General features: G+C 37.2%; 2 protein-coding genes across 5 annotated transcripts in view; one reads left to right on the top strand and one right to left on the bottom strand.

The window, feature by feature from the left end:
- CCDC181 (coiled-coil domain containing 181) overlaps positions 1 to 17,570 on the bottom strand; it is a 65,878-nt gene that overhangs the window by 39,307 nt on the left and 9,001 nt on the right. The window lies entirely within an intron of this gene.
- The window catches only part of BLZF1 (basic leucine zipper nuclear factor 1), an 85,393-nt gene that overhangs the window by 66,208 nt on the left and 1,615 nt on the right, over positions 1 to 17,570 (top strand). For both annotated transcript variants that reach the window (XR_010135462.1, XR_008672621.2), the window contains exon 8: positions 16,303 to 16,384. The gene's annotated coding sequence lies outside the window, so the exon portion shown is untranslated. The remainder of the gene's footprint in view (positions 1 to 16,302; positions 16,385 to 17,570) is intronic.

The raw sequence follows: 17,570 nt of genomic DNA, 5'->3' as shown, positions 1-17,570 counted from the left end.
TCCAATTCAAAAAATGGACAAACAACTTGATTAGACATTTCTCCAAAAATACATGAATTGCCAGGAAACATATGAAAAGATGCTAAATATCACTGATTATTAGAGACATGCAAATCAAAACCACTATGAGATACCACCCTCATTAGGAAGATTACTATTAAGACAAAATAAATATTGGCAAGGATGTGGATAAATTGAAACCCTTATGCACTGTTAGTGGGAATGTAAAATGGTACAACTGCTATGGAAAACAGTATGGCAATTCCTCAAAAAATTAAAAATTGAATCACCATATGATCCAGCAATCCCATTTTTTGAGCATATACCCAAAATAATCACAAGCAGGATCTTGAAAAAATATTTGTACAGTCATGTTCATAGAATCATTCTTCACAATTGCCAAAATGTTAAAGCAACCCAAGTGACCATTGACAGATGAATGGATAAGCAAATGTAGTATATATGCACAATGGAATATTATTCAGCCTTTAAAAGGAAGGAAATTCTAACATATGCTACAATGGGATGAACCTTTGAAGACATTACGCTAGGTAAAATAATAATACAGCCATGTATGAAAAACCCACAGCAAACATCATATTCAATAGTGAAGGACTGAAAGCTTTTCATCTAAAATCAGGTACAAAGCAAGGATGCCTGCTTTCACTACTGCTATTAAGCATAATACTGGAAGTCCTAGCCAGAGCAATTAGGCAAGAAAAAGTCATAAAAACACAATATTGTGTCATTCCACTTATATGAAGTGCCCAGAACAGTCAAAATCTTAGAGACAGAAAGTAGAATCGTGTTTTCCAGAGGCTGTTAAGGCAGGGGAAATGAGAGGTTATTGTTTAATGGGTACAAGGTGTCAGTTTTAAAAAATAAAGTGTTCTGGAGATGGATGGTAATGATGTTTGCATAGCAGTGTGAATGTGTTTAATATCATGGTAATGTACACTTAAAAATGGTTAAGATAATAAGTTTTATGATAGGTGTTTTTTTACCACAATAAAAAGTTTTAGACAAAAAAAGGAATGAAGTATTGATAGATGCTACAACACTGATGAACCTTGAAAACATAAATATTATGTTATGAAAGAAGCCAGACACAAAAGATCACATATTGTATAATTCCATTAATATGAAATGTCCAGAATAGGTAAATCTATAGAGATTGAAAATGAACTAGTGTTTGCCTAGGGCTGGAACAAAGGAGTTGTTGAGAGGAAATGGGTGGGTGACCACTAAAAGTTGAATTGTATGGTATTAGTATATGAATTATATGTCAACAAAAAAGATGTTACAAGAAGTATTAATGGAATGGTGGGCAAACCATAACTGTGGAGTTGAACATGTAAGAAAAATGGGTTTTCCAGGACTGATGGATATATGGCTCATATCTCCTATGTTTAACTAGCCTGTAGAAGATTTTAATTTCTGGCCAATTTCCCCATCAATAACATAGAGATCATAATATTTGCCTTATTTTTGTGAAGATTAAGTGAGTTAATCCATGTACTTAGCCCAGTGCCTGATGCATACAAAGTGCTTAACAGGGACTATTACATTACATAGTTTTCCAAAAGGATGAAAGTAGGTTCTGGAGTATCTTTATTGATATTCCAAAATGAAAATAAGAAAATTTTTAAAATTATGTGTGGAATTCTATAAGAAAAATAGTTGCTACATTATCAAACATTTTTTAACTTATGAAAGGTTTAGATATTAATGTATCAATTTCAAATAAATGTTAAATATTACAATTATAGAACCCTTGTGCGATATAACTGAGCATTAAAGATGAAATGGATAGTGTAAAAATCATAATAACATCCCCACTTAAATGGAAGTCAGAGTTCCAGTTATCTGAACCACCTAAAACCAAGCTGTAAACAAAAACAAGTGTAAAAGATGTGAAAGCAATAATGCAAAGCTAATAGTTTGTGAACTAAGCTTGAGCCATTTTTAGGACAGTCTTTCACAGTCCTTTCACTTACTTTAGTCTCATAAACTCAGGTTTCTGAATTCCCAGCCCAGAAACTAGGACGTGATCATTTCAAAAAAGAAAAACAGTTGTGTTGTTAAAAGTAGGTACTCTGACACCAGAAAAAAAAAAAATGCTTTTAAAGAACTCACAGCTCAGCAGAAATATGCTTAACTATCCCAAAGACAGTATAAGTTTCAGTGGAAACTTCCGTTCACAGATCAGGATTGTATTAGTTTTCACAGTATGTTTGTGGTATTTCAGAGGCTGCCATGCACAGTGAGGAATAGATTTCATCTTATGCCATACCCCATCTTGCTTTTGTTTTTTAGCAGTCTGGCTCTGTCACCCAAGCTGGAGTGCTGTGGCACAGTCATGGCTCACTGAAACCTCTGCCTCCCGGGTTCAAGTGATTCTCAAAAGTTGACAGACTGACATGCAGAAAACAAAAAATAAAAAGAATGAAAAGCAAAGACGACCTAGACTAAAAGAAAATTTTTTTGTCTCTTCTAATGGCAAGCAGAGACAAACATTAAATTGCAATATCGTACAATCATTCACCACCTGTAATTCACAATCTATAGTGACAATCTTGAGCTTCTAAAAAAGGTTGATTTCACTATTACCTCTTTAATAAGGCAGAGCACTATTAGTTTTCAATAATTTCATTCAATTTAGCCTGTTGAGCTCCTTAACTTCTGGGCCCACTGGGAGGTGAATAATTCATAACTTCTACATGAAAGAGCTCACAGACTGAAAAAGAAAATAGGCTTAAACAAAGGGAGCACAGTGTGACACACAAGGTACAGATTTAGCTTGAAAAATGGAGGAATTAATTAGGAGGAGAGTGACAATAAAATGATTTCTACAAAGTGTTGACATCAGAGCTGACTTTTTTTTTTTTTGGCGGGAGGGAGACCTGAGTTTTATTATTACTCAAATCAGTCTCCCCAAGCATTCAGGGATCAGGGTTTTTAAGGACAGTTTGGTGGGTGGGGGTAAGCCAGTGAGCCAGGAATGCTGATTGGTTAGGTCAGAGATGTAATCATAGGGAGTCAAAGGTCTCTCCTTGCACTGAGTTCCTGGGTGGGGGCCACAAGATCAGATGAGCCAGTTTATTGATCTGGGTAGTGCCAGCTGATCCATCAAGTGCAGGGTCTGCAAAATGTCTCAGGTACTGATCTTAAGGGCAGTGTACCCTTAAATATTGTAGCCTCTAGCTGCATGACTCCTAAGCCATAATTTCTAATCCTGTGGCTAATGTTAGTCCTGCAAAGACAGTCTAGCGCCCAGGCAAGAAGGAAATTTGTTTTGGGAAAGGGATAAACTGTAAACTAAGTTCCTCCCAAAGTTAGTTCAGCCTATGCCCAGGAATGAACAAGGACAACTTGGAGGTTAGAAACAAGGTTGAGTTGGTTAGGTCACATCCCTTTCACTGTCTCAGTTACAATTTTGCAATGGCAGTTTCAATCCCTCCCTTTGGGTTTTATAACATGTTAATCTTAATGTGTTGGCTAATGAAGATGGAAAAGGGGTGAAGACCATTCTAACTTCTTCCTGCTGATCAGGGGCATAGTGGTGGTAGGTGTTGACCCAAGAAGAGAGGAGTGGAACCACTTTGCAACTGTCTGAGCATACTCATGCAGACCTGGCTGTGGTTCCAAGGCTTGCACGGCAAAGGCATTAGTATTGTCATCTATAGTTTTAGTACCGCATTTAAAGGAACAGTGTACTATAAGGTAAATACCGAGTACTAGGGTAAGTAGTGCAATGCCCAGTTTTAAAAGTAAACATTTGTAAGATAATGTTTAGGGCTAACTATGACGTGAACCCCAAAATTCCTGTCCTCTGGAGACCAAAAGAAAGTATTTCCACATGGTCACAAGGTTAAGCTCTTAAGGATACAAAACTAAATAGAGAAAATTCATCTGGTATTGGTTTCATGGACCTGCAGCAAAGTTTGTACCTCACCAGCCTGCCAGGCTGGCTTGAAAAGCAGGCTTTTAGGTGTCCTAAACCCATGTTCTATCCTGTGATATCCCTCTCTCCATTATAGAAAGACAAATTTTTAGCACAAAGTGTGCCAGATTTGCTACAGCCTAAGACTAGCCTCACAAATCCTTTTTTTTTTAATATATTAATCAAACCCTTGCAGAGGAGACAACCAGTTACACTTACATTTACAAACACACCCACAAACAGACTCACACAGAGAGACCAGAAACTTGTGTGGTAAGAATTTCTTACCCTTTCTGCCGGCATACTAGGTTTTCAGGTTCCCTTTCTCTGCAGCTTCCATAAGAATGGAGCAGTTTTTGATGACCCTGCTTGCTGTGCCATAGCTGTGAGGGTCAAGCCACTTAACAAAAGAAAATCATCCTTTTCTGTTTTATGAAGACATAGGCAAAAGATTCTCAATTTTGCAAGATGCTGCCCAATGGTCTGCATGGGGAACCGAATTAACATTTTTCATCCCAGCAAAATACATACAACAAAACAGACACTAGTCACCTTGTTCAGCACCCAATATCAACCTGACAAAGCTCAAACTTTCTCCTGTTGGTCCCTGTTGTCTTTGATCCACTCCAGATGGGAAGGGATCACCTCCAGATGGTAATTCACATTGGGATCTCTGGTCAAGGTGAAGAGTGAATAGCCACCCTGAGACAGGCCTGTTGAGCTTTCTTTAGGGCTCACCAAATGTGACCAGATAAATAAGGGGGGTTTCTGAGTTAAGTCTGCTGGACTTCCATAAGCAATTTCTTCAGAGGTCCCCTTCACATATACAGAAACACACAAAGATGAGACAGACAGAAGGATTCCAAATCTGATCCCTAACCAACAACTCCAAGAGTATCCCTTCCAAACTATCCTCCTATTCTCCATCTGAGAAATCTCCCTGAAATCTTCCTGATTGAGAAGTCTCCTTAACCAAGACTCTTCCTACTAGTTAGGGAGAGCCAACTGAGACCCCCCCAGGAGCTGAACTGAGACAGACACCCCACAATGGGGCTATATTCAAACCAAGACCCCCAAAGGAGCTGAACTGAGACAGACACCCCATGGTAGAGCTACAGACACCCTGCTTTGGGGCTATGGACAGACACCCCACCATGGGCCTACAAGACCAGTTGGGAGAAGGAAGAAGGTGTTCGCAGCTCCTAGGATACTCACCAACCCAGACACCCCACAATGAGGCTGCAGACAGACACCCTACCATAGGGCTACAGACACCCCACCATGGGGCTACAGAGAGACACCCTGTGATAGGGCTACTGTTATGAGATGTCTCCCCAGAACTATTTCTCTATTGCAATTAAATCCATTCATATTATGAAATGGGAGAGTTCCCTGACCCCCTCCCTCGTGGAACTTGCGACAGGGGTGCAGCTCATTTGCTCAGCCGCTGCGCTCAAATACCTTACAGGATGGGGAGCACGGAGACAGGCAGGTGCAGGAGCCAGGGCGAGCGCGTTTGGTCTCAGGACCCACAGTAGCATCTCGGGGTGTGTTACAATTAATGCTCTTTTAGCAGTTGCCATCCACAGACAGCTAAGTGTTAAACCAGCTCAGTGGAGTCAGGGTGACAGCCTTTTACACCCTGCCCTTTTGGTATCTGGGTCCTTGTCCCATATCCAGGAAGAATCAGCTCACATGGACTTAAAGGATGGTGAATGCAGGGATTTTATTGAGTGATGGAGGTGGTTCTCAGAGGGATAGGTGGGAAGCTGTAAAGGGAATAGAGTGATAAGATGATCTTTCCCTGAAGTTCAGCCATCCCATCTCCTCTCTGACCATCCCCAGCCGAACTCCTCTCAACGTTCAGATGCTCCTTCTCTTCTCTTCTTTTCTTCTCTGCTGCTCCACTCTGCTGCTCTTCTGATTGTGGATCCCGGGGTTTGGGCTTTTTATGGGTACAGGATAGGGGCATGGTGAGCAAGAGTGGTCTTGGAAAAGGCAACATTGGGATGTGAAAACAGGAATGCCTGTTCCCATTTAGAGCCGTGGGTTTCCAGGCTTGAGGGTGGGGCCTTTTCCAGGGAACTGCTCTCTTCTACCCACTATTTCCTTGCCTCCTGTCCATATCAGTTGGGTTGGCAGCACCCCACCAGTAGAGAGAGTACCAGAGTCAGCCCCCAGTCCAAGAGAACTAGGCCCACTTGGGCTGACCTCTGGATCCATCGCTGGAGGCAGATACCAAACCACAGGCAGGTAGCAACAAGGGCAATCCCAGAGGAGCCCCCAAATTTGTAACTGCCCAGTAGGTTCACCTTGCCCGCTGCCTAGACAGAGCCTGATTTATCAAGACAGGAGAATTCCAATAGAGAAAGAGTAATTCACACAGAGCCGGCTGCATGGGAGACTGGAGTTTTATTATCACTCAAATCAGCCTCCCAGAGCTGAGTTTTGAAGAATAAAAAGAATTGTGCAAAAAGGATAAGGCATTGTACATAGAGATGATAGCATTTGCCAAGACATAGAGGCATCAACTAGTTAACTCCAGGATCTTTAGGTAATTCAGAATTGCTGGCTCAAAACATGCAAGATGGGGCCAGGCACAGTGGCTCACACCTGTAATCCCAGCACTTGGGACATTGAGGTAGGCGGATTACTTGAGGCCAGGAATTCAAGACCAGCTTGGCCAACATGGCAAAACCCCATCTCTACTAAAAATACAGAAACAAAACAAAACAAAAAAATAGCCAGGCATGGTGGAGCACACCTGTAATCCCAGCTACTTGGGAAGCTGAGGCACGAGAATCACTTGAACCCAGGAGGCAGGAGGCTACAGTGAGTCATGATCATGCCACTGCACTCCAGCCCAGGCGACAGAGCAAGACTGTCTTAAAAAAAAAAAAAAAAAAAAAAGGCAAGATGAGGTATGGCGTAACATGAAATCTATTTCTTATTGCCCATGGCAGCCTCTGAAATACTACAAACATACTGTGAAAACTAATGCAATTCTGATCTGTGAACAAAAGTTTCCATTAAAACTAATACTAACCTTGGGCTAGTTCAGCATATTTCTGCTAAACTGTGAGTTCTTTAAAAGCAGCAATGTCATTTTAGGCATTGCTGTACACTTAGTAGTATATATATTTAAGTCTTTAATGAATATTTATTGAGTTCACATAACAACTCATGAACTAATAATTTGTGAGTAACTTACGTGCTTTATGCTATTAAGTTCATCACTTTTTCTGATACTTAATCGCGAAAATGGAAGTTACTGAAGAAATTAGTGTTTTTGATCAGGGAAGAGAGAGGAATAAATTTCTAAAATGGGGCATTTTGGGAAAGTGCAGAACTCTAGTAAATTAGGATAATCAGAGGCACCATGAAAACACAGAACTTGCATGTAGGTGAGGAAGGAATGATGAGGGGATGTTAATGACATACTTTGCAATTTTATAGAATACAGCAGTTCTAGGTACCCTCTCCCTCTCCCTACACATTCCATTTAACGTCTTCTTCTTTCTCCCCTCTAAAGTGAGTACCCTCTGGCTATCGATAACTATACAAGGGAAGAAAATTAAGAACATGTAAGAACAGGGTGATTTAGCAAGAAGTAGGTATATGAAGCAAAGGAAGCTGGTTCTTATTCAAGGACTTCTCCTTTGATGGGCTTTATGCTTTTTAAACTCTGACGATACTAGATATCAATAGATGACTGTATTTCAACTATAGGCATTGAAAAATGTATTTAGAATTTATGACTCATCAAGAACTATGAGATTTTACAAATATAAGTTCAATATATGTAAACAGTGCCATGTGTCTTCCCTCTCCACTGTTTAATACTAGTTACATGTATAAATTTTAAATGTGCATAGTCTGAAGTATGATCCCGGAAATAGATAATACTTCCCAATTATCTGTCATCATTTACTATGCTATGTATAGAAATAAATAAGTAAACAATATGAGGAAGAGAACAGTATAAAGTTGGGCAACTCTCTACGTTTTGAATAAATGATTTCACTTAGAAAAGCAATATTTATTTAATGTAGGTAACCAAGAAGAAAATTTAAATAAGTTGAGTGCCAAGAATTGAGAACATGTGACCATACACATCTCCTATAAAACTGTTCAAAGTAACACACTTTATAAAAAATGTTCAGATTCTACATAGATTCATGAAATTTTAAATCACTTAAAAATAGTTATTCAGCACATATGTGCAAAACACTGTTTTTATATATTTGGAATATATCGGCAAACTAATATATTCCTTAGGAGTCAATTACTTCAACCACCTAGAACCCAGTTGCAAAAAAAAAGTACAAATGTCTTGAAAGCAATAATATGAAGCCATTAAAAAGTTTTGTGAGTTAAGTTTGAGCAATTTTTGTGAAAATCTCTCACAGTCCTTTGATTTATTCTAATAAGCTCAGATCTCTGAATTTCTAGTCCAGAAAGTAGAATGTGATAACTTTAAAGGAAAGGAAAGAAGAGAGGTGAGATGTTTTAAGTAGATTACTTTTCTGAATTTTATACCTGTACATGCTATTGTTAATGCACATTCATTTATAGAACACAAAGACTTTATAATTGTAATGTTTAACACACATATATTTGAAATGGGTACATTGACATTGAGATATTTTGTAAATTAAAAAACTGATCATGTGAGAAATATTTTCTTTAAGGAATCAAAAATTCTCTTCAATGGAGAGAGAGGACAATAAATAATAAACATACTAAGTCATATGATAGAAGATGACAAACAATATGCAAAACATAAAGCAAAATAGAATCAGAAGTGTCAGGGTGTGTTCTGGTAGTGAGATTGAACTTTTAAATATTGTAGTCAGGTTAAAGGTTATTGAGGTAACAGTTGAGACTTTCATTATAGTTATATACAGATTTCACATATAATAAAATCTACCTATATACAAATATATAGAGAGACATATATGTGTCTATATGTGTATTATATATAAGATATATCACATATCTGGATACCATTATAATGAAAATATGCCTAACTATCAAAAAACTCAAGACCTTCTTTTTGTTATTCACTCTCATGTGTCACACCAAAGGCTGGAGACCTTAAGTTTGCTTTTAACCCTGAGCAGCAGGACAAAACCACTTCTAGCTTGTATTCCAGAAATACATTTCTTAAAACAAGTGCTCTAAGGAGAAAAGCATTTGCAATGTAATTATTTTCATTTGTTTAGTAGATTTTTACAGCACTTATTTCATGTGTTCAGCACCTTTGAGCATATGTCCATTTGCCATAAGGCAAAAGTTTAAAGGGATTTCCTGCAGTGATGCTTTTGTTTTCTCAGTATGTGATTAGAAGTCTTGTGATCGACCTTAACTGAAGAAGGATTTAATAGGAATAAATTATGGAAAAGAAACGAAATGAATCAGAATTTAGCTTTTGAGAAATCAACAAACATAATTTACTTTTTAAATTATCAATAAGAAAACCCTCTGTTTATTAGTGGTGCCTCATTGGCTAATAATTACTCCTTGAAAATATCTACCCATATCATTGAATCTAAGTGCCATTTACTAAGATGTCCTATAGTTTTAGCTTTTCTCAGTGCAGATTAATAGCAGAAGCTGTACTTCATCCAGACAAAAATATTTAACATCAAAAGCAAAAATTATGAAATAAAGAAGCTAAACACCAAGCCTCCATTTAAGGTATATAAATAGTATTGATGATTAGCGATAAGAATAATCATCATCTGCTCATGTGCTGTGCTAAAGCAAAGAATAACTGACTCACATACACAAGGAAAATGCTCTTCAATTTGCTCTGTTGTTATAAAAGTTCTTTTAAGTCTCTCATATTCATATTCACTTATATTCTGTACTGTTAATATCACTTCACAGAAAGACTAAAAGTACATTTAGGTTTATTAACAGTAATAGACATAGTTATACAATTTGCCTGTGGTTAAATTTATACTCAACTTATTCTCAAACAGATCTGAGGCTGCTTGCAGTAACATTGATATGAGTGGTAAATACAGACGAAGAGGAAGTCAATATGCTAACCCTAAGTTTGCTCAGTTTCTGAAGATACCTTTATGGCAAAAAGCCAGGCCAGTAAACAGATCCAGCAAAAGTGCCAATACCCTTCATTGGGAAAACTTCCTCTCTTGAACCTTTAAATCAGGATAGTGCTTTTTTATTTGACACCTATGATGGTGTAGAGCTTCAGGTTTTAAGCAGCCAGTTTTAAAAAGAAAATACAGTACTACAATACCTAGCTGTTGCGCGAGGAAGAAGAAATCACGGGTGTTCCTCAGGAAAAACTTGTTATCCTCGCATTAATTTTTAAAGTAATTTCTCAGGTGGCATTTTTATTAGGGGTAGTGAGTGATGTAAGTGACAGGGCCTTCAGTAGCATTTTTACAGCAAAGTCCAGACACGTTCCTAATGGTTGTTTCCTACAATGACCTTAAACTGTTTTAAAAGCATAACTGTAAATCTCACTAAAGATGATTCTGCATTGTCACATTTTCTTGGTAATAGTTTGACAAACTACACTTCAAAAACCACATGCTTTTAAAAATTGGGATTTTTTTAAATTTGAATTCTTCCAAATAGTTTATCTTCACCTTTGCCTCTTGAATGCCTCATGTCTTGTAGTGACAATCCAAAAGCAGTGGTGGCTACATATTTTTCTTCTCTGGCCTTGGCACATTTCTTAATCTAATTACAAAACTTAGATATGCAAGAGTACCTTTGGCATTAGCAAATAATGAGCACATCTTGTCTCTGGATCCAGATGCAAAGAGAGACTATCTCCCAAGATTACAGATTGCCACAATTGAGAGGTTCGTGTCAGCAATCAGAATACTCTCAAAAATGTAAATCAGATTATATCCTTTCATGACTTTCCAATGCTATTAGAATAAAATACAAACTCCTTACCTTACTTCCAAGGTCCTACATAATCAGGCCCCTTCTCACCCTGTGATCTCACCTCCTACCACTTTCCAGTTCATTCATTATGCACCAATCATCCTAGCCATGTTTCTTCCTCAAGTATAACAAGGTCTTTCCCATGTTTGATACTTCCTCCTGCCTGGAACGATCTTCTGAAGATATTTTCATTGCTGGCTCCTTCCTATCATTCAGATGAGAGTGGATATTTTTATCTTGTTCCTGATCTTAGGGGGAACAAAATGCCCAGTTTCTCATTATTCACTATGATTTTAGGTGTAGCGTTTTTGTAGATGCTCTTTAGAAAGTTTGAGGAAATTCCCCTTTATTCCTCATTTGCTGAGAGATTTTGTCATGAATGAGTGTTGGGTTTTGTCAAATGCTTTTTCAACATCTATTAAAATGATCACATTATTTTTTCTTCTTTAGCCTGTGGATGTCATTGATTACATTTATTGATTTTGAAATGTTGAACTACCTTGCCTACCTGGAATAAATCTCATTTTGTAGTGGCATATAATCCTTTTTATACATTGGTGGATTTGATTCACTAATCTTGTTGAGGAGTTTTGCATCAATGTTCATGAGGGATCTGAGTCTGTAGTTTTTCTTTCTTATAATGTCTGTTTTTGGCATTAGGATGATGTCCTTATAGAATGAGTCAGGAAGTGTTCCCTTTGCTTCTATTTTCTAGAAGAGATTGTGGAGAATTGGTATCATTTCTTGCTTAAATATTTGGTACATTTCACCAGTGAAACAATCTGGGCTTAGTGCTTTCTTTCTTGGAAGGTTATTAATTAGTGACACTTTTTTTTAATAGATATAGGTCTATTCAGATTGTTTTTCAAGGAAGTAGTGCATTTTATCTAAGTTATCAAATCTGTGTGCATAGAGCTGTTCATATTACTTCTTTATTATCCTAAAACATTCATGGGATCAATAGTCATGATTCCTCTCTCATTTCTGATACTGGTGATTTGTGTTTTCTCTCTTTTGTCCTTGGTTGGTTTGGCTTGAAGTTTATTGATTTTATTGATCTTTTCAAAGAACCAGCTGTTTGGTGTCATTGATTTTCTCTATTGTTTTCCTGTTATCGATTTCGTTGATTTCTCCTCTAATTTTTATGTTTCTTTTCTTCTGCTTACTTTAGGTTTAAATTGACCTTCTTAGGCCGGGTGCGGTGGCTCACACCTATAATCCCAGCACTTTGGGAGACCAAGGCAGGTGGATCATGAGGTCAAGAGATCAAGACCATCTTGGCCAACATCATGAAACCTCATCTCTACTAAAAATACAAAAATCAGCTGGGCATGGTGGCGCATGCCTGTAGTCCCAGCTACTTGGGAGGCTGAGACAGGAGAACTGCTTGAACCCAGGAGGCAGAGATTGTAGTGAGGCGAGATGGCACCACTGCACTCCAGCCTGGTGACAAAGCAAGACTCTATCTCAAAAAAAATTAATAAGTAAATACATTGCCCTTCTTCATTTAGCTTCCTAAAATGAAAGCTTAGATTACTGGCTTTGAGTATTTCTTCTTTGCTAATAAACAGTCATCCCTCCATATACCCATGGGTTCTGCATCTGCAGATTCAGCCAAATGCAGGTCAAAAATGTTTGAAAAAGTAAAACCAATAAAAATAATACAAATTAAATATCAATACTCTATAACAACTATTTACATAGCATTTACAGTGTATTAGATATTATAAGTAATCTAGAGATGATTTAAAGTATACAGAAGAATGTATGTAGGTTATATGCAAATATGACACCATTTTATAAAAGGAACTTGAACATCTGCAGATTTTGGTCTCTGCAGGAGGCCCTGGAACCAATCCCCATGGATACTGAGAAATGACCATGTGTACTTAATGTTATAAATTTCCCTCTAAACATTGCTTTTGTTGCATCCCATGAATTTTGATAAGTTGCATTTTCATTTATTTTGAATATTTTGTAATTTATCTTGAGACTTTTTCTTTGACACCTGTTATTTAGAAGTATTTTGCTTAATCTCCAAATATTTGGAGACTTTCGAGCAATCTTTTTGTTACTTATTTCTAGTTTAATTCCTGTATAGTCTGTGAACATAATTTGTGTAATCTCTATACTCTTAAAAGTTGTTTTTGGTTTTTTTTTTGAGACAGAGTCTTGCTCTGTCACCTAGGCTGGAGTACAGTGATGCAATCTTGGCTCACTGCAACCTCTGCCTCCCAGGTTCAAGAAATTCTCCTGCCTTAGCCTCCCAAGTAGCTGGAATTACAGGTACCCACCATCACATCCAGTTAATTTTTGAAATTTTAGTAGAGACAAGGTTTCGCCATGATGGCCAGATTGGTCTCGAACTCCTGACCTCAGGTGATCCACCCGCCTCAGCCTCCCAAAATGCTGGGATTACAATGTAGGAATGAGCCACGGTGCCTGGCCTGTAAAGTTGTATTTTGTAGCTCAAATGTAACCTATTTTAATACATATCTATTCAAGCTTGAGAAGAATGTGTATTCTGCCATTGTTGAAGTATTCTATAAATTTCGATTACATCAAGTTCATCTAGATCAAATTGATAGTACTATTCAGGTCAACTATATCCTTACTGATTTTCTGCCTGTTTGACTTATGAATCACTTACTGAAAGGTGTTGAAGTTTGTAACTATTACAGTAGATTTGCCTATATGTCTCACGTAATTTAACCCTTTGTTGTTAGATGTATGCTAAGGATTCTTATATTTTCTTGGAGAATTGATTTCCTTATTATGTAATGCCTCTCTATCTTGATCATTTTCCTTGTTCTGAATTTTGTATTGTCTGAAATCAATATAGCTACTTCATCTTTCTTTTGTTAAGTGTTAGCATGGTATATCTTTTTCCATCCCTTTAATCTATATATGTCTTCATATTTAAAGTGGGCTTTTTGTAACATTGTTACTTTTTTCATATCTTTTTCTGCCTTGTCTTGTTTTTGAACATTTTATACTATCCATTTTATCTCCTCTCCTCTTTTCGAAAAAAGTTAGTTGCTCCAGAGTTTGCAATATATATTTTTAACAAACTTAAAACTAACTGAAAACTAACTTCAAATAACAGTATACTGTTTCACATGTAGTGCAGGTACCTAATAACAGAGTTGTCCCAGTTCTTACTTTCTGACCCTTATGACATCATTGTCATCCACTCCACTTATCCATATGCTAGATATTGTTTCTATTATTACTTTAAACAGTTTAAAGTTTAGTGTTAAGCATAAGAAAAATAAAATATTTTATTTTATCTTCATTTATTCCTTCTCTAACATTCCTTTTTTAAATATAAAACTAAGTTTCTGACCTATGTCATTTTCCTTCTCCCTGAAGAACTTCTTTTAATATTTCTTACAGGGTAGATCTGCGTGCAATGAATTCCTTCAGTTTTTGTTTTTCTGAGAAAGTAATTTTTCTTCACTTGTGAGAGATAATTTCACTGGATGTAGAATTATAGGTTACAGGGCTTTTTTTTTTCTTTTACAATGCTTTAAATATCTCACTCTATTTTATTCTTTTTTGTATGGTTTCTGACAAGAAATCTGCTGCAACTCTTGTCCTTAATCTCCCATCTGGTGGCTTTCAATATATTTTTGCCTTTGGTTTTTTGAAATTTGAATATGATATGCCCTGGTGTAGATTTTTCGTAATTATCCTGCTTGGTGTTCTCTGAGCTTTCTGGATCTGTTGTTTCCTGTCTATAATTAATTCTGAAATGTTCTTGTGCCATTATTAATTCAAATGTTTCTTCTGTCCCATTCACTCCTTCTTCTCTTTTGGTATTTCAACAATGTGTATGTTACATCTTTTGAAATTGTTCCACAGTTCTTGGGTGTTCTGTTCCTTTTTTAAATTCACTTATCTGTTTTATTTCAGTTAGGGAGTTTTCTGTTTCCCTATCTTCTAGCTTAGTGGATTTTTTCTTCTGTTATGCCATGTGTACTGATGATCCCATCAAAGGCATTCTTCACTTTTAAGATAGTGTCTGATTTTTAGCATTTCCCTTTGATTCTTTCTTAGAGTTTCCATTTCTCTGCTTACATTCCCCTTCTGTTCATGCCTATTGTCTATATTTTTCCACTAGAACCCTTAAATATTAACCATAACTTCCTGGTTTGATAATTCCAATGTCTGTGTCATATCTGAGTTTGATTCTTATGCTTGCTTTATCTCTTCAGACTGTTTTTGTTTGTCTTTTAGCATATCTTGTAAATTTTTGTTGAAAGCTAGACATGATCAGATAATAGGAACTGAGGTAAATAGGCCTTAAGTGTGAAGTTTTGTTTTAATATGGCTAGGAGGTGGGTTGTATTTGATGTTTGCTGAAGTTGCACATGCCATAAGCTTCCAATTTCTCTAGTATCCGTTTTCCTTCCTATAGTATTTGGGCCTCCCTGTATTAGTCAGTGTTCACTAAAGGGACAGGACTAATAGGATAGATGTATATATGAAAGTTAGTTTATTAAAGAGTATTGGCTCACACATTCACAAGGTGAAGTCCCACAACAGGCCATCTGCAAACTGAGGAGCAAGGAAGCCAGTTCGAGTCCCAAAACCTCAAAAGCAGGGAAGCCAATATCAGCCTTCAGTCTGTGGCCGAAGGCCTAACAGCCCCTGGCAAACCAATGGTGTAGGTCCAAGAATCCAAAAGCTGAAGAACTTGGAGTCTGATGTTCGAGGGCAGGAAGCATCCAGCATGGGAGAAAGATGGAGGCTGGAAGACTCAGCCAGTCTGGTCTTTCCACCTTCTTCTGCCTGCTTTTATTCTAACTGCGATGGCAGCTGATTAGATTGTGCCCACCCAGACTGAGTGTGGGTCTGCCTCTCCCAGTCCTCTGACTCCAGTGTTAATTTCCTTTGGCTGCACCCTCACAGATACACCCAGGATCAATACTTTGCATCCTTCAGTCCAATCAAGTTGACACTCAGTATTAACCATCACACTTCCTAAGGACTCCTCTTCAAGAGAGTCTGTGTTTTTCAGCTTCTTCAGCTATAATTCAGTTATGACAATAGAGCCCGATTGATATGGGGGTGAAGTATGAAGAGAATCATTCATTATAGAATCTTATGATTAAATTTCAATTTTTTAGTTGGCCTGTGTCCCTGGGCTGTGACTTTTACAAGTGTTTCTTAGGTTCTCCCTCCATCCCAGTAGGTGAAACAGAAAGGCTCAAGAGGAAGCTAGAGTTGAAGAAACTGTCCTTCCCCTACAGAGGATAAGGCCGTGATAATGTATTTTTCCCTGGAGAGTAGGCCTTTGTTATGAGAATGTTCTAGGCCTACTTTTATAATGGTTACTTTCCCTCTCTATCTACAGAATATTTTCATGTCTCCCAACTGAAACTATGCACACTAAACACAAATTTCCCATTTTCCCTTCCCTTCAGCTCCTGGAAACCACCATCCTGCCTCCTAACAATGGAGTCTTTTGCATTTGCCATAATGTTTTTGAGGTTTCTCCATGTTATGGTATGTATCAGTATTTCATTCCTTTTTATCACAGAATAGAATTCATTGTATGAATATACCACATTTTATTTATCTACTCAGTAGCTGATAGACATTTGGGTTGTTTCTACCTTTGACTATTATAAATATTATTGCTATAAGAATGTGCATACAAGTCTTTGTGTCAACCTATGTGTTTATTTATATTGGTTAGATTTCTGTGCATAGAATTGTTGGTTTGTACGTAATTTTTAAGAAGCTAACAATCTGTTTTCAAAAGTAGCTGTACCGTGTTATGTTCCCATCAGCAATGTATGAGAATTCCAGTTTCTCTACAGCTGTTAATACTTGGTATTTTCTGCTTTTTTTGTTACAACCATTCTAGTGAATGTATACTGCTATCTCATTGGCATTAATTTGCATTTCCCGAATGACAAATACTGTTAAGAACTTTTCATATTCAGATTGAACACCTCTTATCCAAAATGCTAGGAACCTAAGTATTTTGGATTTTTATTTTTCTCAGGTTTTTAAATGTTTGCAGAATACATACCACATAAGTATTCCTAATCCAAAAATCTGATATCCAAAATGCTCCAATGAGCATTTCCTTTTCATACAATTGTTGCTGGGCAGAATGAGTGGGGGAACATTACAGATGTGGAAGTCCAATTCTCTTACCATCTGCTTGGAGTTTTTTTCCAAAGAAGTTTTTTTCTTTATGGCCCTAGGATCTGTCTCATCCTCATATATGAGTTCTGGACTGTTGCTGGGGAAAATCACAGCTTTGTATATTTTTGGTTTTCTGTGGGGACAGTGAAACCAGCTTGCTTCTGTACTGCCACTTTAAAACCAGATGTCTGCCAAAAAATTTTTATTTTAATGGTAATAATTAGCATAAAATTTGCTTTTAGGACCATTGTAAGCCACAAAGATAACTATAGTAGCACAATTTGTAAATGGGGTTGATAGGGAGTGGCACATAAATAGAAATCCTAAAGGCTGAACATGTAAAATCACAACTACTTTTATGTCTGTCTTTATCTGGTCTAACATGGCAGTAAACCAAATATGTTTTGACAAAGTGACAGCAAACTGTTATAATGATTGCCACTCCCTTTTTTCTTCTTTTTGAGGAAGCAGTAAAATGCAGAGCAGAACAAATAGTTCTGTTTCAGACTCTACCCCTTTCCCTGGTTCCAGGCTA

This window comes from Gorilla gorilla, chromosome 1, assembly GCF_029281585.2.
Source record: "Gorilla gorilla gorilla isolate KB3781 chromosome 1, NHGRI_mGorGor1-v2.1_pri, whole genome shotgun sequence".
Classification (NCBI taxonomy): Eukaryota; Metazoa; Chordata; class Mammalia; order Primates; family Hominidae; genus Gorilla; species Gorilla gorilla.
This window is presented reverse-complemented; position numbering and strand designations above follow the sequence as displayed.